The sequence below is a fragment of the Oxyura jamaicensis genome, chromosome 22 (genome assembly GCF_011077185.1).
Source record: "Oxyura jamaicensis isolate SHBP4307 breed ruddy duck chromosome 22, BPBGC_Ojam_1.0, whole genome shotgun sequence".
NCBI lineage: Eukaryota > Metazoa > Chordata > Aves > Anseriformes > Anatidae > Oxyura > Oxyura jamaicensis.
In genome coordinates this window covers 4,605,959-4,632,267 of record NC_048914.1, presented here as the reverse complement: position 1 = coordinate 4,632,267, position 26,309 = coordinate 4,605,959, and the positions used below count along the sequence as shown (strand labels likewise).

Below are 26,309 nucleotides of genomic sequence, written 5' to 3'. Positions count from 1 at the left end.
TACCTGCCAGGGCCTCGCAGAGCAGCCCCTAGAGGAGAAGCCGTAAAAATGGTTTATGTAGGAATAGGTTGGTTTCTGTGCAATAAAACCCGGAGCCATTGAAAAGCAAGCTCCTGTGTAATTACAAAGACAGAGGAGATCGCTTCCATATGTCTGAGTGGGTGTGAGGGGCCCCGAGCCCGCATCTGTTCTCTTTGTTCTGGAGGGGGGAAAGGGAGAGAAAGAAACAGAAAATAGAAGACAGAAAAGGGAAACGGGGTCTGGTGGAGAAAATGACCTCTCGATAAACCCCGGCCAGAGCCGGTCCCGCCTTTGAGGATCAAGGCACGGCAACATCTGGCCCCGGCCGAAAGCACACTTGATCAATAAATTGTGCTACCAGGCACAGAATCAGAGAGATCTGAGAGCCATTCATTAACGAGCTCGTTAAGTGATTGATATGCTTAATTTTCCTGTCAAATGCGGACTTCCCTTGTAAACATGTCAATTGAGAAAAGTTCAAGCTTGTCACTCGGATTTATGGCTGGAATAACATGTAGGTGGAAAAGAGCGACGCGTCCCCTGTGGCCCGTGTTGTTTCCTATTACAGGCAGGGCCAATGAATCCAGGTGCTGCCGCGTCCTTCTTCTGCCTCCTCCTCCTCCTCCTCCTCCTCCCTGCCCACAGCTGAGATAACAAAACCAGACCGGCCGCTGGAAGCGCCCCAGAACTTGGCCCCAGCGGCAATTAGCCCGTTAATTTGTTCATCTTGATAAAGCTTTAGGGTGCCTTTGGTGGGCTGGTGTGGGAACCCAGGCCCCACCTGGATTTCCTTGCTGTACATAGCTGCATGGTTAACCTTACCCACGACTGGCCATTTTTAGCTTAAAGTGAAAAAAAAAAAAAAAAAAAGCTTGAAAAAGCTTTGCCCTTTTCCCTGCTCCCACCAGAGCCTCATCACAAGTGCCGGGTGCTCAACGCGCCTCCCCACCGCTGGGACATTTTGGGGGGGAACTTTGGGAGATTGGGCTCATTCCCCAGGCTCCTGGGGCTGGGTGAGCGTGGCCAAGCCTGGCACGGGGTCTCAGCTCCATCCCCAACCCCATCATGAGCATCAAACCGTGGTGTTTTGGGGCGCTGGGGAGGTGTCCCCCCAGTTTGTGCGACACCGGCCCCGCTGGGTGGGCACCGGCACCGAGCAGCTTCACCCTGCGCCTCCCAGGGAGCCCCTCCTGGGCCGGGCACCGCCGCAAATACGCTGTTTTGTGACCGATTCACTTTTATTTGTTAACTTTCGTCACGAAATAGCAGTCATCGAATCGACACCTCGGTTCCCTTCAGCGTATTCCCTCTAGTGTCATTTTTTGATAAATGCCAAGAACAGCCGAGCAGCAGGAGACCATTATCCCGCGACACGCTCGCTCTGCTCACATTACCTCTGAAATAACACGGGTGCTCGCGCGGCTCCCGCGGCAGTCGGGGCAGGGGCTGGAGGCCAAGCGGCCGCCGAGGCTCGGATGCTGCCGGTGCCCCCCCAGAGAGGCTCTGCCTCGGAGCTGCCCGGCCCCAGGTGGGGGCAGTACATGGCAAATCCTTCCCAGAGAGGGGGAAAGCATCCAGTCTTTAGGTTTTATGTATTCCGCTTTACAGCTTGCTTTAGGCAGATTTCTCCCAGATTTTGGAGTTATCCCTCCTTCACCTTGCTTTTTCCTTTTTTTTTAAAAAAAATATATATATATATTTTTGTCCAGTGACACCTCAAAGCCTTAGAGATAACAGAGCAGGAGAAGGGACCCAACACCAGAACCCAACCCAGCACCGTCCAGGCTTCCCCTAATCCCTCACATTTAGATTTTGTGTTTCTTAAAGAGAACTGGGAAGGCTTGAAATCTAATTTGCTATGGGAATAGAAGTTCCTGAGGGTGGTAGTGAGACACTTTTTATTTTTTATTTTTATTTTTTTTATAGCAAAATCACCAGAAAGCCTGTTAAAGCCAGCTGGAGATCAGGCACTTGGGGGGGTGGCTGAACTGGGTCGGGGATCAGGGAGCGCAGCCTCCTGCCCTCATCAAGGGCTCACAGAAATGAGGAGCTGAGGGCAAGGAGGCTGTGATGAGGCTGTGGTCCATTTCTGGGCCCTCCCTGGGCAGAAGGAGTCCGATCCTGTTCCTCGCATGGCAGGGATTTGCCATCGTTTTGTGTTAGCCTTGCACGATCTCGGTATTTATTTTTGCTAATATGACACAATTAAAGGGTAATCGTATCTGTACCTTTCATATCATGTCAGGCAAAATGAGTGCTGTTAGGAGGATGATACTAACGTGACACGATAGCGCACGGTTAACGCGACGAAACATTCAGATCGCATTAACGTAAGGCTGCAGGGAGGGAGAGCTGCGTGAGCCTCCCCCTCCGGTGGCTCCCTGCAAGTTTTGCTGCTTCCCACGAGTCCGTGCCTCTGAACGCCCCGTGGGTGGCTGGGGTGGATGTGCCCTGGGCTGGGATGGAAGAATAAAACCCAACAGAGATGGAAAACCCAAAGATGATGGAAGAGGAAAACCCAACGATGATGGAAGAGGAAAACCCAACGGCAATGGAAGAGGAAAACCCAATGGCAATGGAAGAAGAAGACCAACGGTGATGGAAGAGGAAAACCAACGATGATGGAAGAGGAAAACCAATGATGATGGAAGAGGAAAACCAATGATGATGGAAGAGGAAAACCAATGATGATGGAAGAGGAAAACCCCATAAACTGCAGCTCTCACAGCCACATCCCTCCCAGCAGAGATGGCTTGCACCCCGCTGGCTGCTTCCCCTCGCATCGCGCACCCTGCGCTCGCGGCATCCCTGAGGCTTTGCACCCAAAGCAACTCTTTCCACCTGAAACTTTGAGGCATGGTGGCCAAACTTGGAGGAAATAATTAACAATTATTTCACAGGAGAAGGTTCCAGCTGGAGCAGTATCTGGTGGTTGAACATATATCTAACAAAGGATTGTTATTTAAGCAATAACCCTTGAGAAATTGGTCGTTACCAGCATTAAACGACTCAGCCCATTGCCAAGGATGGTTAACGCTCTAATAAACTGGTCATTAACTGCAGTAACAATGAATTTCGAGGGGATTATTGCTATTATAAACCTTAATCAATGGTTTATAACAGCAATAATGTGGTCCTTTCTTTTAATGGTAAGTAGTGCGGCATGAGCAGCCTGCTTGGAAATATTTTCGGTCTGGCTGATAAGACAAAAAAGCAGGCGTTAAAAGCCTCCAACTCTAAATGGCTCCGGGGAGGAGAAAAGGCCCAGGGAGGTCACCCAGTGAGGGGTGGGATGGGATGGGATGGGATGGGATGGGGATGAGGATCGGGATTGGATGGGATGCACGGTACATGGCACAGCAACCTTCTGCTGCACCCCCACAGCCTGGAAGTGTCCCGGGTCCCCCTTCCCTCTCCTTCCCCTGCTGCTTCTTTGGAGACATCTACTGCGGCCTTTTGTTTGCCCCGTGAGACGGACATGCTGCTTATTTGCAGTGAGATAAAGCCGAGGATCAGGAAAGGCTCACACTCAGCCTCAGGTGTGCAAAGGACCCGGGCTCAGTGAGGAGATGAGGAAGAAGCCAGCGATGGCACCGGAGGAGCCCCTGACCTGCGGGGTTTGCTCCTGCACCAGGGGCCGGGTGAGGCACCCCTGGTGTCCGGAGACCCCTCTGAGGAGGGCTGAGCAAGCAGCCCTGCCCTGCTCCCTGTTGTGTTGTGCTGCGCATCCCTTGTAAGGCAGTCTGTGGTGATACAGCAATGTATCGGTGTCCTTCTGGAAGTCTTTAAGGAGTGCTCCCCGTCCTGAGCAAGCGGAGCTGAACCGAAGGCTGCTGCTTTGCTAACTGCACGCTCAGTGCTCCCAGAAATCCCTCGCTGGACCAAGGCTCAGCTCTCGACCCCGTGCAGGGAATTATCCCCGCTCCTGCTGGCTCGGCCCCTCTGCCTTCGACACAAAGCTCCGGCAGAGCTGGGGAGCTCCCAGGGGAGCTGCGGCCGCTCGCGCTGCACGGCCCGGCCAAGGAGCGAGCTCTGATTATGCTCTGGCTTTAAGGGAGTTTTTCTCTCTTCTGTGCTTGAGATTTTTATGGATCCTCAGAGCTGGTTCTCAATCCCTGCTCTTCTCTCTGCGCTCCTGCAGCTAAGCTGGCTGCGGCTGCAGGAGCAGGCGCCGTCCCGTCTCAGGGAGGGTGAAGCCACGAGATGTCTGGGGCTGTGGCTGGCTTGGGCCGGTCCCTGCCATCCAACATCCCTTCCACATGGTTCTCTCCTCCCTCGTGTGTCCGTGTCCCTCGGAGTGCAGGGGCTGGTCCGTGACGCTTCTCCCTTCGCTTTTTTTCGGAAGAAGGCTGCACTGGAATAAATTGGAAAGTTTACTTCATGTAGCATGGAAATAAAAAAGCTCATTCAGAAAGTTAATGATTTATTTTATAGTTTCATTATCAGGGTCACATTACTCAATAGCATTTCAAACATGTCATTTGTACAAACTATGGTAATTAAAATTTATAACGTACTTCATCAGCGGCATATGAATCTTTTAGCCAGCACTCTGCTGTCATATAAACAGTGTAATTTCAGCTGCAATTCACCCTTTATTGGCTCTCATTTGTGATTTAACAGCCATCAATGACTGTGCTATAAAGAATAAATTAACCATCCGTAAACCTTATGATGACAGGGACAGTCAAACAGACTTAAACTGCCTCCACCAGGCTCTGGGCAGCCAACAGGGATCAGGCGTGGGAGGTGCCGGCGCGAGGGCTGCTCCTGGCCCCGGGGTGCTGAGCACGCTGCACCCCTTGGGGTGCACCAGAGCCTCCCCAGGGGGCTGCTGCCCCCCTGCCAGCGCTGCCCTGCCCGGCAGGAGGACTTCCAGCTGCCGGCAGGGAGCCCCTGCTTCAAGATCTGCTCCCTGATGCTCTTGCTCCGGAGACGCATTCCCAAGAGCCGCTGCATCCCTGCACCTCCTGCTGCAGCCGTCCTGCCTGCTCCTCCCAGTGCTCCCAGTGCTCCTGGCAGAAGGGCAAGGGATGGGCAGCACAAACCCCAAGCCCAGCAGCTCCAGCCCCGGCCAGCTTTATGGATCTGAGAGCAAATCTACCACGAGCGATTTCTTAATCGGGGGCTCCTTGCAGCCGACAATTATCCCGCAGCTTATTGGTGCCCATCTTTTGCAGAGGGAGCAATACGTTTTAATGGGATCCCTCCTATGCTTAGAGCTGACACTGTACAAAGCTAATAAATGATATGGATTGGATTTGTTACTGAGACATCTCCAAGGAGCCTGGGTCATACAGGCCAATAAAATTGGCCTCATAAATTTACCCTGACACGCAGGATTACTCCAGCATTGCTGAGGTCACCTTCTCACACTGATTTATTGCCAGCCCATGGGTTAATAATACTGTTTACGGGGTTGTTGTTTTCCCCTACACGTAGCAGATATTAATCAGCACGGCCGTGCCTTTTTGGCGCTCTGTGGGCGGGTGCAGCGCCGGGGAGACGTGGGGTGAGGACATGGTGGGGAGGGCGAGCTTGATTTATTTTCTAGCCAAGACTTTTTGTGTTTAAAAAACCTTCCGAAAGACCTCCGCGGGAGGAGCGAGACCTCCCCGTCAGCGGGTCCCGAGGGCAAGGAGGCGGCGCTGGGAGTGATTTGGGCCGTTCCCGTCTGTGGCACGTCGTGCCGTGCTTGTGCAGCACAAACCAAGCCCCGTGGGAGCACTGGAAAGCGTCGCCCAAACTCCATCCAAACACACCAGCAGTGTGTAACACCCAGACAGCCCCCGAGACACCCCCCGGCCCCGGTTACACCCGCTCCAGTTTGTCCTTCCCCAGCCTGAGCCCAGCAGGCAGGGCCCAAAGGCTGCTTTCCCTCCCCACCCATGCACCTGTACGCCCGACCACATCACGAGGACAAGGCCGGGTTTTTCCTGAAAAAACGTGGGAAGGCACAGCCTAGCCAGCCTGCTCTCCACCGGCCCTCTCAAACACACCTTGGGCTTTCTGCTGATTGCCAGGGCTCGAAACCCTGCAGTAAGGGGGCAGAGCTGTGTGTCCCTGTGTCCCTGTGTCTGTCCCTGCTTGGGGACGTTCCCAGGAGTGCTCCCTGTCCCCTTCTCCAGCACCAGGAGCGGCTCCGTGCGCTCAGCAGCCGAGACCCGGGGTGGCCAGCCTCGCTCCTGCTGCTTCGTGTTATTTTCACCCTGCCCTAATAGGAGGGGACAGGTGAGATGTGCTTCAAAACACTGTAATCATATTTTAAATGGAAATGAAATGTGTGAATTAAATGTAAATTACAGCAGAATGGAAGGACAATCACTATTAGTTAAGGTCTGACACCTATTTTTGCAGACCTTTCCTAAATGCCACAACTTGTTTCTCCGCACTTGTGACGAGGACGTGTAATTACGTGGCAGCTGCTCCTGCAGCCGGGCGGGCGGCGGATACCGAGGGGGGCCGGCGTGCTTCCAGCAGCGATGGACTGCTTGTTGGTGCTGCGAAATTATGAAGCAGCAATGATATTTTTATTCGGGAACCATGAAAATAAACCTTGGTGTTTTCCCCCTGAAAAGGTGACGCGGTAATACAAAAGGACGTTTTTATAGAGTCAATTTATTTAAGGGTTCCCCCATTTGCTTTTATATTGGAAAAATATGCGCCCTGCCAATGAGCCAAAATTTCTTCTTTATCTTTAATCGCTTCCCCACCTCCCCCGAGCTGCCGGCTGTTCCCACAGCCCCGTGGTGCCTCGCAGCCTCCCAGCGAAGCCTCGCTTGATTTTTCACGATGGGGAACATCCACAGCCCCTCGCCAGCCACAGCACACGGTGCACAGGGACAGATCCTGCCCTGGGGATGCTGCAAAGGCAGGCGGCAGCCGGGGCATTGCTCCTGGGGATGGTCAGAAGTGGCCCTTCAGGGCTGGGGCACAAAGGGACAGCATCCCTGCCTGGGAGGAGGTGGCCACAATACTGAGACGACTCATGCACCCGTCCTTGGGTGACATCTTCTTGATTCAGAGATTTCCTCCCGTGCCCAGCGTCCTGCCTGTCCCCCCATAAGGATAAAACGCTTCCTGATCCCATCACCACCGGGGTGGCTGTGGGAACTTTTCAGCCAGGAAAAAAAGAAAAGAGCAGCCCTACGCACTCGCAGGCATTCAGCCACACTCCAGCAGCAGGGCTGGAGCAAGAGCCAGGTTTTGTTCATTTCTCAGGTTTCCCTTCCCCTTTTCAAAGCAGAAGATTATTTGCACTTAATTTCTTGCAATGCTGTACAATCCCATACATCATCCCGCGTTGGGATAATCACAACATTTAATTCCGGTTTCAATAGTTCTTACAGATATATATATATGGTGCATTGAAACAAAATGCGTTTTGAAATGGAAAAAAAACCCTACGCCATTTAATTCCTAAAAGGTCAAACTGAAATGCTTTGGCCTTATCGAAATGATTTTCTCCTTTGATTTTTCTTTCCAAATGCAATTTCATCAAAATCGGTGCATTTCCGCAAATGTTTCACCTTTGGTGAAATGGCATCCTCTGACAGGGAAGGGCTTGGTGCGGAAGCTCCCGACCAGCTCTTGTGCCTGCTGGCAGGCAGGGAGTAGCTGGGACTGAGCGTGGGGCCGGCCCCGTGGGCACCCGTGGGCTGTGCTGGGCTGTGCCGAGCACGATGCCCCTCACCTCCCTGCCTGGACCACTGTGGGACACGTGGCTGCGATGTGCCAGAAACTCAGAGAGAGGTTTGCAAGAAGTCAAGACACGAACCAGCTCAGGGCAGAGGGGAAAGCAGCAGCTAACTACAGGCAGAAGAGCCTGGGGGTCGCATGGACAGCACTGCCAGGAGAGCGAGCACGCACCAAGCCACGAGGCGTTGCACCATGGACGAGCACCAGGCAGGATGTTTTCAAACCACGCTGTTCTGGCTGGAAACCAGCATCGAGGAGCCCAGGCGAGGGCTTTCTCCAGTGCCGCGGTGCCCGGCCGCTCGCAACACGAGCACAGAGCTCAGCCTGTGCCCACACATGGAGCTGGGCTGGGGCCGTGTGCCAGGGCTGGCAGCGGCACGGCACCGACCCCCGGCATGGCACCGACCCCCGGCATGGCCACAAGAGCTGGGGCAGCGATGGGACGAAGGGAAATGGCTCTCATTCCTATCAGGTGATTCACAGCCCTGGCCTGTGCCGAGTCCTCCCTCCTCCCTGAGCATGCGGGGAGGATCCAGAGCCTTCCTGCCTGTTTTTACAAAGCTTGCAGCATTGTCAGGAAGGAAAGGGTACCATCTGGTTAGCCCTTGTTTACTGCACACCCTGCCAGTTTGAGCTTATTAATCATATTTACCCAAGTATCTTAATTACTCCCTGTCTAGCGACTTGCCTTGCACTCAGCTGTTGACCCGCTCCCCTCCCCTCTCCCTCGCTCTTTTTTTTCCCCCCTTCTTTTTAATTCCATCCTATCATTAATCACAGGAGCGGCGTGGGCAGAGGAATCCGCAGCTCGCCTCGCACCGCCGTGGCGCTGCATTCACCGTGGCCGGGCCGAAGCTCACTGCTGGCCCCCGGATAACTGCAGCACGGCCAAGTGTGATCGGGTGGCCGGGACCCCGTGGGGGACCCGTGCCCAGCTGGGTGCATGGGGCCGGGTGCTGCCGGGTGCTGCCGGGGCTCCCTCCCTGCCGTGCCGGGGCTCGCCGCGCCGGGGCTGGCGGAGGGCGTGAGCGCGCGGCGAGGAGACACCATTAAGGATGGTAATTTGTTGATCCAGGCTCTCCCGGCGCTCCAGCGCGAGAGTGGCACCGTTTTCTTTACGACCTCATAAAGTCACAGCCGAGAGGCCGATTTGGAAAACAAACTGCCTCAGGTTGACAGATAATTAGATACAGGGGACATATTATACGCCTTTGCATATAAATGCGCTCTGAAGCACGTTGGTTCATCAGAAGTTTAGGCTACAGGAGGAGCAGGTAGGCCTGGCACATCAGGATATATGTCCCGGTGCCGCCCGGAGACGACGGCTCCATTTTATGGCCCTTTCATCTCCCGTTTGCGCTGTGCCGTGAGCGCGGCTGTGCCTGGGAGGCCGAGCTGCCCGGTTCGGTTCGGGCTGGGCTGCTCCTCCCCGGCAGCCCCGGCAGCTTCCCCCTTCCCCTGAGACGGGGCTTGCGCTTTGCATCTCGGATTTTATGCTCCCGTGCTTGCAGCAGGGAGGAGTGGCTGAGCGGGGATTCGTTACTATTATTACTATTTTTGTGTTCCTATATCATGTCCAAACCTCACTCTTCCCGCGAGTGAGCCCGCTGAGAACAGCGGAGCAATTCGGGGATGACACGGCCCTGGTATTTATTCGGCAATTCGGCATCCTGCTCTGCCAGCCCCCGAACCACGAGGTTCCAGATATTAAAACAAAACAAAACAGTTGGGGTCCCTTTTATGCACTTCAAGATTTAAGGTGCCATCCAGCCGGGTTGTCAAGCTCTCAGGGTTTGCTTTTCCGAACGAAAGCCAAGATCCCTGCACGACCACGCGTCCTGCTGGGGGTGTTTGCAGAGCGGAACCCTGCCGTGCAGGGTTTGACCAAGTTCCATGTGCATTTTGCATCTTCCTCTGCACTCGCTTTTCAGGGGTTTCTCCCCCTCCAGATCGGATCTGCCCCACACTAAGGTAGCCTCTCTTTCCCAGCTCCCCCCCTACATCTCCCTCTGTTTTTGGGGGGAGGCAGAAAATGTCAATTAAATGGCCATGTTCCCAAGGAAAGCTTCATTATCAATCATTCTCCCCCAGAAAGGGAAAATAAAAATGTGTGTGGGAAAGATAAAGCTGTCAGAAAAGGAAAGGGAAAAAAACATCCAACCCTGAACCCCCAGCAGCCCCCATGGAAGGAGGGGATATAAATAGAGTCGCTGTCACTTTGATGAATTAGATCTTTTGTTAATTAGGATACATTGATTTAAGGGTTGTCCAACCAGATAGACCTCTTTCCTTTCCCTTCCCTCACGAACTGCAGCTCAGGGTGGCGGCAGTGCATCCGCACCCTGCCTCTCCTGGCCTCCTTCTTCAATCCCTGTTTCCACTTGTGCATCAGGAGGGAGCCTGGGCAAATCCTCCCAGGTGACGTGGCAGAGCCGAGGCTTGAGCATGCCCTTGGTGGGGAAAACGCCGGCGAGCTGAACCGTGGGGTGTTTCTGGCCAGGATTTACCGAGGCTGGGGGCTGTGATGGGGTCTGGCCCCCACGTTCAGCTCAGGATTAAGCAGGAGCCCTGCCCGGGGCGCAGGAGCCAGCCAGGCCATGCGGAGCGAAGCAGCTGTTTGGGGAACGTTGGCCACGGAGGGCTTGCACGGGGCGAGTCCAGATCAGGGCTCCGAAAAAAAAAAAAAGCCCGGCATCTGCAGCTGAGGCTGCGTCTCCAAGTGCACGTGGGCGCTGCGTCAGCAGCACATGGAGCAGCGAGATTTCAGCAGGTGGCACAAAGCAGGGCCCCGCGTGCCTTGCCTGAGCTGCCCTGGGGGGGCTGCAGAGCCCCGGGCACTGCGATCGCGTCCCCCCTGTGCCCTTTGTGAACTGGTGCCCCCCTCGTCCTGGCCCCAACAGCAGCTTTTGGCTCAGGTGAGCCCCGGCTTTGTGCTCCTTGCACCCGCGACCTCTCCTGCTCCTCCCCGCGGCCCCGCGGCCCTCCGGGCTTTGCAGGTTTCTCCGTGCCTCCTGTCGTCACTCGAGCACCAGCGAGTCCGAGGGAGAGAGGGGAGAAAAAGTGCTGTGCTGTGTGGATTATTGTGTGTTTGTCATCTGGAATGGTATAAGCTGTAGGTACAGCATCTCCCAGCGGTGATTTATGGCCCCTGTCAGGCAGCACCAGCGCTTTGTCTGCTGTAGCGTGGAGGATGAATGCGGCGCTGTCAGCGCGGGCAGGGCAGTCTTTCTCTCGCTCTGCTCCGCACACTCGCTCCCCATTTCACGCCACTGAACATAAACAATCTTTTGTAAACCTGACAGTCACACTTGCTTCTTTGGAAACATAAAGCAGGAATGTATGACTCGGCTTTCATTACCCAATTTCCTGGGCTGTGCAGAGAGCTCTCCAGGAACACAGGGAAGGGGAGACCCCAGAGGGCTGGAGAGATCCCAGAAAAGATACAGGAAAGGGCTGCACGCCCCTGCAGGTGCATCCCAGCACCCACCAAGGACACCCACACCCACATACATGTGCCACACCACGATTCACATGTGTATTTCCCACCACAGCTCTGGCACCAACGTGCCCATTGCAGGCAGAGGCTCTGCCTTCCCTGAGCAACGCACATCACCCGCCTCAGTGTTTGCCCAACATCTTCCTTCCTCAAGCAGAAAATCTAACAGCGGCGTAACGCTGGGACCACAGCCTGCTCGGTAATGGGCTCCCATGTGCCCACCAGCTGTAACAGTCGTACAAAAGCTAATGTGCTGTTATTGCTATTAAGAGTAATTGCAATAATCCTTTATCCGGAAAGTGCCCAAAGCTCCCTGGTCAGCCCCAGCTTTTCCCAAAGCCAGAGTTCAGAAGTCACGGTGGGAAATGGGGAGAGAGGCAGGGGAAGAGCCAGCCGAGGAGCCCTCCCCAGCCCCAGGGGCCCCAAACCAAGGAGCTCCATGTCAGCGTGCCGCAGGTGAGGCAGGATTGCTCCCAGCACCCGGGGCTACCTAGCGTGCAGGTGAGGTCCCCAGCCTTGGCTGTGCTGAGCAAATGACATGGGAGTGGTGAGCACGCAGGGCGGTGGGGCTCAAAGCACTAACGGGGACGCGTGCGCTCACCGGCGGAGCGCTGAGCCCCTCGGTGATGGGTAGCGGGGAGGTTCAGGCACTGGCATAAAGTACCATGGATTTAAAACCTGCCAAGGGGCAGCGTAAATGCTGTTGATCTTGTGGATGCTGGAAAAGGTCTGAGGAGCAGGGCCGGCCCTCTCCTGCTGCAATTTACTGCTCCTGTGCTGAGTGAGAGGTTGGCACTCGCACGGAGAGCAGCCAGGCCGCTCGTCCCCGTGCCAGCGGAGACACTGAGTGGGAAGGCTCCTCGGTAAGGTGGGAGGAAGCAGGCACAAAAAGCAAAGAGGAATGAGCTCCAGCCCCATGGGCCCTCCTGGCTCCTGAACAGATGCCAATGCCTGGCTGGCTCCGGGTGCGCATCACGCCGCGCCATGCCTCGCCTCGCCGCTGTGTTTCACAGCAGCAGCTGCAGCCGTGCCGGGACCATCTCTTCCCTGACATGTTCCTCCTGATCCCATCCCTGGACTCTGCTTCTGCCCCCTCAAATCCTTCCTTGTGACACCAGGCGGGGGGTGCGGCGGCGGAGGGAAATCGCTCACGAATACTTTGCTGTTTTCCTTTCCAGATGGTTTGGTTTGGAGGTTCTTCTGTGTAAGCCTGAGCGCCGAGTCCTGAACATCTGCTGAGGAGGAGCCCGCTCGGTGTCAACACAGAGAGGCTGCTGGAAGGGCACATTTCGGGAGGGTTCCAGGCTCCCGGTGTGGCTCACCCAGCAGCAGCCTGTGGCAGTGGCTGTAGCTGTGCCAAGGACACCAAGAGCTGAGGGAGACGCACCCTTTGAAAAAAAAAACAAAACACAGTTGCATAAATCTGAAGAAGCAAACAAGCTGGTTTCTTACATTGTGGCCTTTTCAATGAGTTTTAAAACAATTATTTATACTCGTGAGCACAATCAAGTAGCTGCTTTAGTGGCAGCACCGCCTCCGTGCTTTTAGCTGCTGAGAGTGCCTGCATTAGCGGCTGGGACAGCCGGGGCTGACCGTGCTGGAGGCCTGCAGGAACCACAGAAAATATGAGTAACCAGTTCAAGGGATCAGGGAGAGGAAAGGAAACTTTCCTGGCAGGTTGCTGCTGCGGGCGCTGGCGGCTCGGGGGTGACTCGCTGTTGCCACGACCTCATGGAGAGTGCCCGTGTTTGTGCAAGTGCGGCCGGGTTCGCCGGGAGCTTCCTGCGGGAGGGATGAAACCAGAGCCGTGCCAAAAGTGGCACCAAATCATTCATCCACAAGTAGGAATGATTGCGACAGCAGATGATGTATAAAGAAAAAAAGGAAGAAAAAGGCTGGGGAAGCCTGAGAGATGCTCGGCGCCCGGTGCAGGCACTGGGCTGGGGGCTGATGTTTGCCTCCTGCCTCCTCCTGTTGAGCCCCGTGCTGTGCCGTGTCCTGCTGCCAACACACTAGTGACCCCAAGCCATGGAGGTCCCTCCAAAAGCTCTCCAACAATGGTCCCCATGACCTCTGAGCAAGTTCTTCCCTCCGTCCAACCTGCCCCTGGACGCGCATTTGGGTGTCCACAAGCACATGTGTATGCGCACGCTCGTCTGCTCGGAGCACGCAGGAGAAGCAAATCCAAGGTCCCCTCTTGCACTTTGCAGGGAGAGACGTGTAAACTGCCGGCGTGGGCTGGATTTCTTCCTTTTCGACTCTGACCCATGGATTTTAATAAGAGAAACCTTCTACAGCACGGCAATCTTGCTATGGTGAGAGCAGAATTAGACAGCCCAGCCAACTGACAGGGCATCTCTTACACTTTACACAGGACTTTAATTTTAATGAACCCGCAGTGGCTGCAAGGTTACATCTTCAAATCCATTTCACCCTCCTCCCGTCACACCATAATCATAAATAGCGCTGGCTTTAGAGAGGTGTTGTGTTTAATTGAAAGTTCACTTGCAGCTTCCATCAATTTGCTTTCCTGTCCCCTACAAACAACCCATCATTTTAGTTAAGGACAAAACCAGAAATTTTATGGAAAACAAGCTGCTTGCAGAGAAATGATAATTAGGTGACGGTTTTGGAGGCCAGAACACTAAACAACAATTCAATTATGTCGTTGTCTGCTCTTTTTTTCATAACAAAATAATTGGTGGTGTATGGGAACTACTGAAAAGAAATGGGACCAGCTGATTTTTGTGGTGATAAGCGCAGATGGGAACAGAAGGTCCCAGGCCCCATCAAACACCACATGTACTTTGCTGCTACTTTGAAGAGATTTTAGAGGGAAAATACACATTGGAAAAAAAAAAAAAAAAAAAAAAAAAGTGGAAAATTGTTTAGCCCTTTCCACCTAATTTGACCTCCTTTCTCCTTCCCAGAGACAAAATAGAAACCAGACAGGATTTGGGAACGCTGAGGGAAGGGGAAAAAACTATTTTAAAAAAGATTTTCCCTGAAATAAATACGCTGATTTGCTGCCTTTGCGCTGCACAAACCCAGAGCCACAGACACACACAGATACCCACACCTCGGCCCCGCACCAGGGACAAAGCCACTTGCCCAACACTTCTGCTGGGAAAAAAAACAGCCTTTAGTTACGGGGGGGGTGTTTCCATCGCACAGGTGGAGGACACAGAGGGAGAAAGCAGCAAACTCCGGGGCTGGGCTCCCAGAGGGGGTGCCACCACCCCTGGCACAGCCCCTCCTTGGTCAAGCTAACAGGCAGAGCCAGGACAGAAGCTTCTAAGAGATGAACCAGCTTAAGGAGATGAACGAGGTTTTCGCTCCCATAATTTAGCCTCTGGTGCTCAGAGTGTTCGGGTATATTTCAAACTGAATCGACATCCTAGGAGGAGCACGGGCAGGATATGGAGCAGCAAGATTTAGCTACCGTATAACCTGCAACCGCCTCGATCCCCAGCCAGGTAGTGATGGAAGTGCCTTAAGCATCGTGTGTCTGCAGGTAGGGTGAGCTTGCTGTAGGGTAAAAACAACCCCAGAGTCAACCAGCTGCTACCAAACTACAAAGAAAACCATCGTAGTGCATTCCTACCCACTTGGCTCGTTCCGCAATACCGTAACACCAAGCTGAGCCGTGCCATGTGCGGTCCATTCGGCTTTGTGTGCTGGGGTCATGCTGGTTTAGCCGGAAAACTGAACCCCCACGGAAAACCAAATACCGGACGCTGAACTTTCTTAGAAGAAAACGGCACGTGCATGCTTGAGATCGCATTCAGGATCCTGCAACTGTACCAAGGGGTGGCTTCAGCTCCTGCCAGCTACACCCTGCATGGGTAAAACTCCTGCCAGCTTATTGCAACTCCTGTCGAGTTTTAACGTTGTTTCCCTGCGCTAAGGGATCCCTCCTGAGCTGTACCCATCGCAGCTGGCATCATTTCTCCCCGTCCCACTCGGGGTGAGCACGCTTATTTCCATGGGGAGCATTGATTATTTTTCCTGCAGCTGCACTTGCTGTGCACAGGAGTTATGGGGCTTTCCACACCTGCGAGAGAAACATTATCCTCAGCCTTCAAGGGTGAAGTATCCTATATTTAGTTGGACTAAATAATGATTCTTCTCTATCTTTCATATCAGGATTTAAGAGCACCCTGGAGCTACGAAGTTTATTAGAACCCATAAGAAGAACTGTACCATAAACGGGACAACCGTGGCCATAAACCTGCACCTTGAAGTTGTAACAAATCGTGGGATGTTGAAGTAGGACACGGTCTTGTCTCAGTCAGCAGAAAGGAAAATAAAAAAAATAAAAAAAAAAGGAAAGAAAAAGGGAGAAATGCAAACTTAAGCAGAAAAGAGGCCTGGAAATATAGAAGAGAAGAAAGGGAAAAAATAATAATAATAAAGAAAAGCACGCTGCTTGCATAGCCCTCTCAGCAGGAGCCCTGGGAGAGGCACCCACACGATAAAACACAGCTTGGATTAATGGGGAGAGAGCAAGGGGCGTCCGTGGGCGGAGAGGGCCGAGCAGGTGGGAGGCAGGAGGTGCGCGGTGCTGCCGGGCGGTGGGACGCTCGCGCTGACTGCTCCTCAGGGCCCGCTGCCAACAGCACGAGGGGACAAAATCGCAGAGACCGGGGGCAGAGGCAGGGCCCCAACACGTGCTGGAAATGGGCTGGGGGTCCTCGTCCCCTCTGTGCCATCCCACAGCCCCTGGGACCCCGGGTGCATCATGCAGCTGCCCTGTGCCTCTTCTCCACTGGGCTTCCCCTCCCCAGCTCTCCTACTTTGTCACTTATTCAGCTCCTAATTCCTTTCCTCAGTACCCAAAATAATCTCAGCATCTAAACCTCCCTGCTCCCTCCGTTTCCACCTCCTATCCATGCCCGGGGGCTGAAGCTTCGTGGTTTGAACGCCTCCTGCCCTCTGCGGCCACCGAGGCCGCATGAGCCCGGAGCTGGCTCTGGGCTGCAGAGCCCGTCCCTCCCCGCCAGCCTTCACTCTTTGTCACATCGGGTTATTTTTGCTGCTGTTGAATAGATTAAATGACAGAGGGCTTTTTTTTTAAAGTAATTGAGTTTTATTTTGGAGAGGGAAAAATGGAGAGCTAAGTGGGAAAAGGAGAGAGATAGGAATAAACCACACATCTTTTTATATAGGATCCACAGTTAATTCTTAATTAGAACTGACAGATGCTTCTCCCATAATCCTATTCCCAACATGTTCTGTTTGCTTTGTTTGGCGCTGCATGATACATGGTGGCATCGTAATGACCTTTTGCAACTCGTCCTGGAAGTGTTATTGGCACTCCAATGATTTATTGCATGTTCCAGTTGATTACTGGGCCATTTGTCAACATTTTTTTTCGCTCTCCATAAACCTGTCTCCTGTGTCACAGACATTCGCTAGCATGAAAATTTAAACAAATACAGTGTGCGGCTCGCAGGCAGCGTCTGACTCCTACTCCAGGCTTCCAGCACAAATTCATTCTGGCCTCAGCACGCGTTTAAACTTTGCAGCGCTCGAGGATGAGGCGCTGCCTGCAGAGTGCATCAGACAATGGGAGACCTGGGCATTGCTTTGAGAGTCTTATTTTAGAAAGCTATCTCCGGGTGATCCATGCTACTTGCTCAATTGTTTATTGGCGTTTTGGTACCACTTATGGGAATGTGGGAAAATCAGTACTGGAATTAACCACCAAAATAATTATCCTTAAAATGACTGCCTGAGGATAGGCTGTGTTCTCCTCCACAATTACCACCATGGATTTCGAGCAGCAGGGAGAGGGGCTGGCGAGAGGAGCAGCGCAAGGGGTTGGGGGCACTGGGGGCTGCCCCAGGGCTGTGCAAGCCCCCCGACCCCTGTCCCCACATAGCTGGAAGCACAGCCCAGGGCAACCGGAGCCTTGGTGCAGAAAGGAGGCTTTTGGGACAACTGCAGAGCAGACATCACTCAGCTCAGTGATGCTATTTTGAGTAGATAGGTTAGGGATCGGGGAGGGGATGGGATTCAAACTGACCAGAATTCCAAGGACAAAAATGCAATTATTGTGGCCTGAAAGGGGCCAGAGTCCCTCGTGCTGATGAAGTCCCAGGTTCCCGGGGCACCCTGAAATGGCTGCACGAAGTGAAGCACCCAGAGCCACCTGCTTGATTTAAAAATCCTGGCCCGTCACTAAACGGGATGTAGTGGTTGTTACAGTGGCCTGGAGCATCTGCACTGCATTTCGAGGAAGCTTTTCCAGGCACTCGTATAAATCACCACTCCTTGCTGCAGTAAAGGAAAGGTATTGTTTCACTGCTGTGACATCAATGCAGGCCACATAAATAATTTTTTATTAAGTGTGCAGTGCCCTGTAAAAATACACACACAATTTGAGGATACTGCAGAGCGAATGCAGAAGCACGGCCAGCTCTAAATAGTCTTTGCTGTGCAGAAGAAACTGGGATGAGAAAGGAAATTCGCCGGGGTGGGGAGAGGGGTGGCTGGGTCTTTTTCCAATTCCAGCTCAGATCGGCATGTAATGTATGGCTTAATTTCCTCTCAAATTAGACACTTGATAAAAAAAGTTATTATATCTGTCAAGTTGCCAGTGCTTTTTATGAGTGTGATAAACTAAGAACCACTGCTTTACAAACCTTGATAGGATGTTTCAGTACCTGGAAAACAATTTTATTGCAGCCTGGACTACTAACAAATTGCAAATACTGATTAAGCCATAAAGTTACAACAACATTAAAAAATAATGAGAGGTTATTGCACAGGGGGAAGGCTCTTCAGCAGCGGATGCAGCCGCCTGTTCTCCATGGCGCACGGTAACAGGCTGACCTGCTAAGTGCATTTCCCCAGCAGAGCTTCCCCACGCGCCGCCCCGAGCGGGGAGCCGGGCTGCATGCAGGTGCAGGGGTGGCTGACGGGGATCCATGTGGCTTCTTCCCTCTGTGGCCATGCTGGGAATCCCCTACAAGCGTTTGTTTTTATCTGCACCCTGTTTTTTTCTGACTGGGGGGATTTGAAGTCCACAGGGACGCTGCCAGGGCCTGGTGTGGCACAGATCTCGGTGGGCACCGCTGTGCTCGTCACTGGGCTCGGTCTGCAGATCTCTTTGGAGCAGCCTCCCAGGAACAGAGGGCAAGTGAGGCTCTCCTGGCTGCCCGACCCACAGCCATCGTGGCCGCAGAAGCAAGCCCCTGGCCACTGGAGGACAGTGCCTCAACAGGAGCAGTGCGCTTCGGGCCCGTAAAGGCCCAGGGCAGCCTCCCCGAATGGCTGCTCCCCCGTGCTAGCACTCTGACACTCGTCTCCATCTTGAGCAGGAGCTGAGCTCCTGAATATCAAACAGCCTGGCTCCCAGATCTCTCGGTGCCTCGGTTTCCTACCTATAGGATTAAGTCACAGCACTACAGCGTGGGGACAGGCAGAGGCTGTGCCGAGGGCTCGGGGTCTTCCTAGACCCCGCAGGCCTGTGCTGGCGGGCAGAGGGATGTGCTGCCTTTCCTAACCAGAACTGAAATATCAGGCTGTGGGGGAACTTTGAGGCAAATTTTCCTCTGCCACGCCAGCGCACTCTGAACCCAGTGTGCCTGAGAGCCAGCACCGGTCACCAGCACTGGGTAAATGGGGAAACCCAGACGTCAGCCCCCCGACACTGCCTGCTGCCCCCACACCGCCTTCTGCTGCATCCGACCCCCCGCCGCACAGCTCTGCAAACACGAGCGTGTTTGAACAAGGCTCTCATAATGATTGTTTGGACAGAGACTAGACTGCCAAAACCTCCCGGGGAGCCGGAGAGAAATTCCTGCTGGGAAGCTCCTCCGGTGGCCGGGCCCTGTGCAGAGCTGCCGAGGCAAGCGAAGCACAGCCGTGTGTCGCTGGGGCTGTCAAAGGCCATCGGACTGAGAGATTTGGGGATAAAGTACATGAAGGGAACTTCCCCAGGCCGAGGTGGAAGGCAGGGTGAGATGTGCCAGCAAGACAAAAAGATCGCCCTAAATGTCAGTGAAATATATGCCTCTGAAGTTTGTTGGGTACTTGAGGGTCTTTGTGGATGAAAGGTAATATACACACACAAAATTCTATTAGCATTTCTTTAGCCGAGCACTCTCTTGAGCCAAAACTCTTCAGAATGAGCAATTTATCTGATTAACCGTCTGCTATTCTCCTTTTTAACCAGATCTGGGTTATCTGTGAAGGTCTGTTGATCCCAGCGATTCACCAGTTTATGGTAAAGATCCCTTCCTGCAGTCCTGTCTCGAGCCCGGCGGCTCCCCAGGAACATTTGCTTTCACTGCTGCCCTTCAAGTCTCACAATTCAGAGCGTGCAACTGGTGACCTCAATCACACGGAACTGGTTTTGGTCTCTGATTAATAACTCAGCTGTGTGAAGGCCAATGGCAATATGAACTCCTGCACGGCAGGGACACCACAAGGACAATACAAATCACCTCTCGGCTCTCTTGCTTTGTCAACCCTCCCAGAGCAGAACTGCTTCCAAACTGGGGCATTTCCACGGTGGGCAGTGAAAGCCCACACCTGCACGTCAGACCTGGCCCCTGCTCACAGGCACCCTGTCCATTACCAGCACTTGTGCCAGGATTGATGACCCACTTCACAAACACCTGAAGGAAAGCTGCAGTAGAGGGCTATGGATGCAGCGGCATCACAAAACCACTCCAAACTCAAGCTAATATTCACCCTTCTTCTCTTTCCCACCATCTGCTGAGCTGTGCTCGCTACGCAGGTGCTTTGAAGTCCCCAGGCCTGGGAGGATGCAAGGCAGGCTCAGCTGGGACTTCACACCTGGCAGATCCTCCTAATGGCATTTTTGCCCTGCAGCAGCCTGCCTTCCACAGCCCAAGGTCCTCGGGCACGTGTCCTTTCTTCTTGCTCCTGAAGAGCAAACTTTGCAGCTCTTCTTCCCTGCGGCTCCGTTCAGGGCCGTGCTCAGTTGCCGCACTGCTGTGTGGCTGAACCAGCAATGCTGCGACTACAAATATTTAGGGTTCTTGCCAATAAGGTGGATTCCTAAAGTTGATTAAAACATACTCACTAAAGAAAATAACTGAAAGAAGTCAAGCAATCAAGCAGGCAGAAAGATTTAAAATAACAGAGAAAATGTCTTCTGGTGAAGCAAGACGGTCCTGAGGAGAGGGCCACGGTGACCCCAAAAAGAGGCTTGCTCCTTTCTCCTTGATCTGGCCTGCAAGGAGAGCCCCTGTGCTTCTCCAAGTCTCAGGCGACAAGCAGAGCTTTTCATCTGACCTACCTGGAAGGAAAACTATACAAAAAGTATTGCAAAGGTGGAGAAGATATAGGGGAATCCTCCTTCTTTTTAAGCTTATTTAATAGAAAAGAAAAGAACAGCCTTTCTACAAAACCAGACTGCAAATATCTCCAAAAGCCGTGCTGTCCCCCGTGCACCCCTGCCTCCAAGCAGGACCTCTGCAAGCCTGGGTGGCAGCGGAAAGCAGCCGTGTGCTCTTGCTGTGCCTCTCGGTGCCCTGCAGAGATGCTCGAACAGCCCCAAAAGCAGGCTTGCTCCCTGATGGTGTCTGAGCATCGCCGCCAGCCTCCATGTCCCCATGTGTCCCTTGCCCTGAGAGGCACCCAAATATTGCTCAGCAAGCCCCTTGCTACCCAACCCAGCCAAATTATGGTCGGCCTCCCGTGCCCTCCGTGCTTGATCAAGTGCAGAAAATTCCCCCCTTTTTTTTTTTTTGGACCATTTTTTGCAGGGCTCCCCTCATCGCTGTGTCAGCCCTGACCGTGCACCCTGCCTGGCAAACCATGCCTTGAATCCTTGAGCCTGGAACCGGCGGCGAGCCGCGCGTCCCCCCGCGCCGCCCCGTCTCACACGTCCCTAAGGTGAGCCCGGTTGTGACTGGCACCCTATGGAAATCCGCGCTGCTTGTGAGCGTGATCTAAAAGCGTTTGCTTATGCACACACAGAACTGGCATTTTGCTAGATTTAGGGAAGTAAGCAAGACGTATTTGTCTGCGGAGGCTTTGCACCTTCGGCAATTATGTCTGCAGTCTGGAAAACAACAGCAGCAGGGTTGCAGCGGGGAGGGGAAAAAATTCTATCATGTCAGAATAATGAGATCTGTGATTTCAGCACTTACTGGGTCAGAGTCACACACAGTGTGTTATCTGTAATGCTTTCCTCTGACATTCAGGAAAATTGCATTTATGCAGAGGACATGAGGCACTGAAGCACAGGACTTCGCCGGCCCCCAGCCCGGGGATGCTCTGCCCCAGGCCCCTGGGCTCCCTGGCATCCTCGGGGGGGTGGGCAGGGGAGCTGGAGGCACACAGCCCCCAGCCCTCAACGAGACACAGCAGAATGCTTTCTGCAGCCTGGGCGTCCGGGAAGTTTGGGGTCTGCCTTTTCACAGGCAATGGGGGGCTCTGGGAGGGGGCACTGCCTCTGCACCTCTTGTGTCGATAACACCACCTCCCTCCCCTCCTTGCAGTGTCCTGGAGGGGTTTCAGACCTAAACCCCTGGGGAAGGTGGGGGGAGCGATGAATTATCCCATTGCCCCCCACGGTTTCAGGCTTACCCCTGCTATGGGGCACCAGGGGTACAGAATGATGGGGTGGGGGCATCGGGGATGACATCTCCCCAGGCACGGACCCGCTGCCAACCTCAGCTACGCAGTGTGCGGCCGAGCACAGGGGCAATGGACCGAGAAGCCCCAGCACTGCCCAGCCCAGCCCAGCTCCAGGCTTCTGGTTCCAAAATAGCTTGTTTTGTAGCACAAATACATTTTTCTGACAAAAATCTATTTTCTGATAAAGAACAACCGACCTTCTAAACCAGAAACCGACCAGCTGCCACGAGGGAGCACTGCCCCGGCCACGCTCGAGCACCATCACACTGGGGCTCGGGCTCCAGAACTGCTCTCACAGCCCCTGGCACTGGCCATGAAGTCAATCAGAAATTCTTTTCCAGAGAGGACATCGTTTTGTGCTAACCATCTGAGCCCTCAGACCATTCGAGGCCTCGGACTAGGAGCTGCAGAGCAGTTATCAGTGGCATGGGCTTTTTGCTCCTTAATTCTCCTTCATGCTTCTCGTCATCCAGGGGTTTCATCCAGCTTTTGGTTTTTGTATTTTTCCCCCCTCTTTTTTCTTTTTCTCTTTCCAGTGCAGGAAGAAAACCATACATAGATTAAAAAGATCTTGTTTTCCAGCTGTTAAAGATAGTTTGAAATGCAGCCTGCGCCAATACCCAGGATCAAACCTCCCACTGTGGGAGAGGCCGCTCCAGCCCCAGGCCAGATCTGAATTTTGCCAATAGCTCCTACATTTACAGTTTTCCTTGAGGGCTTGCATTACAGGCCACAGAGCTCTCGCAGTCAGGATCTGGAGTTTGTCTTGGACCTGCTCTGCAAAAGTGTGGGGCTGTCTCCGCCGGCCGACGTTTCTGGACAGTTCCTATGAAAAACACCGAGGAGGGAGGAGGAGCAGGGGAGCTCCCCTTTGTCCCCCTTCTCCCAGGAACCTCCCGGGAAGGACCCCTCGGGAAGGATGCACAGCCTTCAGCATTCCCCCTTGGCCCTGTGCTAAAAGGGCTGCTTTGCTTTCCAAGCTGCTCCCGAAGCCCCCCGGCTCGGCTCGGCGGGCTCCAGGAGCTGAACAGACAGTGGTTTCCCACCGTGACCAGGAGCAAGTCCCCGCGGCTGCTTTTTTACAGTGATGGAAGCGACTAACAGTGATATAAAATGCTCTCGTTCGTCCGGCTGCTGATCTTTTGGGCAATTATTTGGAAGTAATGAAAGTGAATGCATGACATTTAAAAAAAGAAACTCCGCTGTCAGCAGGAAAGCTGCCACATTCCTCCTGCACCTCGGAGAATACGCTTAGCTTGAAATAATGTTCATTTTAGCAGAGTTGTAAATTACAAGCGTGTTAGGGTCTTGTGGGATTTATTACCATTTGGAAGGAGGTTATAGGCCTTGCGCTGTTGCTGCTGCATCTGGTGCATGCTACAGAGCAACCACAGAGCAAAATTTGGAGGCAAAAGAAAGCACCTTTTATAGCTCATCTCTGGTGGCTTGTATTGCTAGCATTACACATGCACACACACACCAACTTCAGCAGTAAAGAGGAAGGATTTCAAAATCCGTTTCCCCAGTTGCTCACTGTAATTGATCCGCCGTTATTAATACCGACGACAAAACCTCGCCGGGCGCCGCTGCAGGGAGCGTGGCCGGCGGCCCCTGACCCGCGGGCTGCTGGCCGTGGGGAGCGGGGCTGCAGCCCTCCTCTGGGACGGCTGTTTAATTTTCTCAGGTTTATGTTCTTTTTTTTCATTGCAGGTGTTTCATAAAAATGCAGCCATGGACCTGGCAGGAAGCAATAAGCTCGAGCTTCCTCTGCATGAACCGAAGGGATTTCTTCCTCCCTTCTGGCAAGGCTGGGGTTCTGCTAACGTAAGATTAATGCTCTTCAATCCTAACCCCGCTGTCTTCAGTCTGTAAATGCTGAAGGGTCACCTTTTGTCCATGCCATTAGTGATTAATTAATCTCGGTGTTTATTTGATCCATCCCTCTGTAAGAATTTCTGCACCAACATGTTTTGACTCCTGCCTCTCCCCCTCTCTCATGCACTGTCCCCCAGCGGAGCCCAGCGACTCCCCTTGGTGCCCTGGAGGAACCAGGACTCACTGCCCCAGGTCGCTGCTGCACGGCCTCTGAAATGTGCCTGGGACAGGAGAGTCCCGGGAAAAAAACGTGCCTGGGAAGTGTCCGAGTGCGGTGCCTCCAAAGAACCACGGGATTGTGTCATGGTTTGGGTTGGAAGGGACCTTAAAGATCATCTAACTCCAGCCTCCACCATGGGCTGTGAGGTGCCGCAGGACGGTTGCCTCCATCCCATGAGCACGGAGCGGCGTGGGGCACTGCGGCCTCAAGGGGGGAGCCAGGGTGGGGGCTTGGCACCCCCAGGGCATCGATCTCTGGGACGGCTTCAGCTCCTGGTCCCGTTCCAGCTCACCAATGGTTTCCCAGTCCAGGGAGGGGATTTTCTTAGATTGTGAGCACCCTCCCCGCATCTGTTTATCTCCGTGAATCCCATTAATCATGTTCTGTGCCTGGACAGCTTATAACACCACATCCATCCTCTAAGAGCTGTTATCGTACACCCCGAAGATCTGTCAGATAAATAGCCAGGTCAGCTGCAGCTGTTCCAATATCCTGAAGAAATCAGATTTATCATTTTAGATTAAAAAAACCCCACACACGCACACGCACCAGAGCCCCCCCACCCCACCAGCAGGCTGGCTGGGAAGCTGTGTTTCTTGGCCCTGCGCGAGTCCTGCTGCTGCTGCCTTCCATCTGCAGCCCTGTGATAAATGGCTGCAGGGTGCCAGGTACAGTTCAATGTTGAAAAATCCCAATATGTGACTTAGGCATCTCATCGCAAGTCATTAATCTAAAGGGAGGCCGGTGCCAGGACAAGGCTCTCCCTCACTCCATCGTCAGCTGGACCTGCTCAGTGCAGCGGCTGCCAGAGGCAGGGAGGAGGGAGGGGAAGGGCCCTGCCATTTTCCACTCGCAGGAGGAGCGCTCCGCGGGCCGTTAACCCTCTCCGCAGCCCAGAACCATGCCCTGAAGCCCCGGCCAGGCCGCACACAGCTTTACATGAAGACACTTCAGGCCCCCCAACAGACCCCGGTGAGGTGGGAGAGCTCCGTGCCCACCCGCTGCTTTCCAGGGAAGCGCTGCTCCTGCCCGCGCTCGCTGTCCCTGCGCCTGCCATGGGGGAAAATGGGTGCCCAGGGAGCTCCCCGAGCCCACCTCCAGCAGCTGGGCTCTGCCTGCACCCTGCTTTGCTGGGGTTCCCACCAGCCCTTTTTTTTTTCTGGGTGCCTGAAACCCGCAGGAGCTCCAGCAAGTCACCCTGGCACGGCAGCCCAGGGCCCCAGGGCCCCGCCAGGCACAGGCGATGCTCTGGCTCTCGCCGGCAGCCCCCGTCCCCACTCTCACTGGGGAGCCCAGCATCCTGCCAAGGTGCCTCTCCTCCCCTCCGCACCAGTCACATCCCGAGCCGCGTGCCTGGTGCCAAATTGAGTTGTAGCCGTGAATTATTTAGAAGCATCAGTGGAATATTGTTGTATCAGTAACGCAGACTATCAGTTTGTGGCCTTGGGGCTGCCTCAGTTACACACTCCATCACTATTTTCTCTCATGAATAATGTAGGAGCGGAATTACTCTGCATGTAGAGAATTCATACCCTGAGAAAACAAGGTTGCTCCAAAATTAATTTTCCGTACTAAAAGAGCGACAGAAAATCAATTAATCGCATATTATTCTATACGGAGACAGAGTAAGGGAAACAGCGAAAATGGCTGTAGCTATACATCAGCAAATGCTGTATTGGCAGAGTGCTTTGCAGGGCTGTGAGTTACAGCCAGCTACAAAGAAGGTAAATATATTCCGCCCCAGAGAGCCCTCGAACATCAGACCGGAGCTCCGAGCAGAGCCAGCTGGGCGCTCCCGCTCCCCGCCGCTGCCTTGCGAGGTCGAGCGTGGCTCAGCGGGGCCCGGCCGCGTGCTCCCAGCTCCCGGCTCCTTCCTTGGTCCTGCCGCTAGCGGGCTCGGGATCCCACCGAGGGGGCTCCACGACAGCCGAGGGCTTCCCACAGGAGCCCGGCCCTGGAGGAGGAGGCAGCCCCGAGGCCTCTCAGGTACTCGTATCGGCACTCGCCTCGCCTGGATCGCGGTAGGAGTTTGGAGATCCCAGCAGAATTAAGGCCCTGCTGCTGCACATCGCTCCCGGCTCCAGAGGCGGGGAGGTCTCGAGGTCGAGGAGCGAAGGCCGGCTCCGTTCCTGCCCCCAGCACCGACCCGCCATGCTGTTCTGGGAAACAGCTTCACTTTTATCCATTTCATACAAACAGTAACCGGCCATTTTAGAAGGGAGCTGAGAAACTTAATTAATATTTAAAATTGCTTTGAGTCTCGCAGCAAGGCATCGTACTCTCCGAAGATCTCGAAGTGCTTCTTGAGAGGAGCAAACGCTGCGGAGCCAGAGGCGAAGGCAGGGGCTGGGGCAAGCAGCCAGGGGCAGCCCAAGAGCA

General features: G+C 53.9%; 1 protein-coding gene across 3 annotated transcripts in view; it reads right to left on the bottom strand.

Moving 5' to 3' along the window:
- Positions 1–3,550: 3,550 nt before the first annotated feature.
- The window catches only part of KCNU1 (potassium calcium-activated channel subfamily U member 1), a 204,975-nt gene continuing 182,216 nt past the window's right edge, over positions 3,551–26,309 (bottom strand). Inside the window, exon 30 of one of the 3 annotated variants that reach the window (XR_004755816.1) lies at positions 3,551–4,375. The gene's annotated coding sequence lies outside the window, so the exon portion shown is untranslated. Of the gene's footprint in view, positions 4,376–10,438; positions 12,604–26,309 lie in introns of those variants that run through there. The other 2 variants (XR_004755817.1, XR_004755818.1) reach the window with 2 other exon arrangements.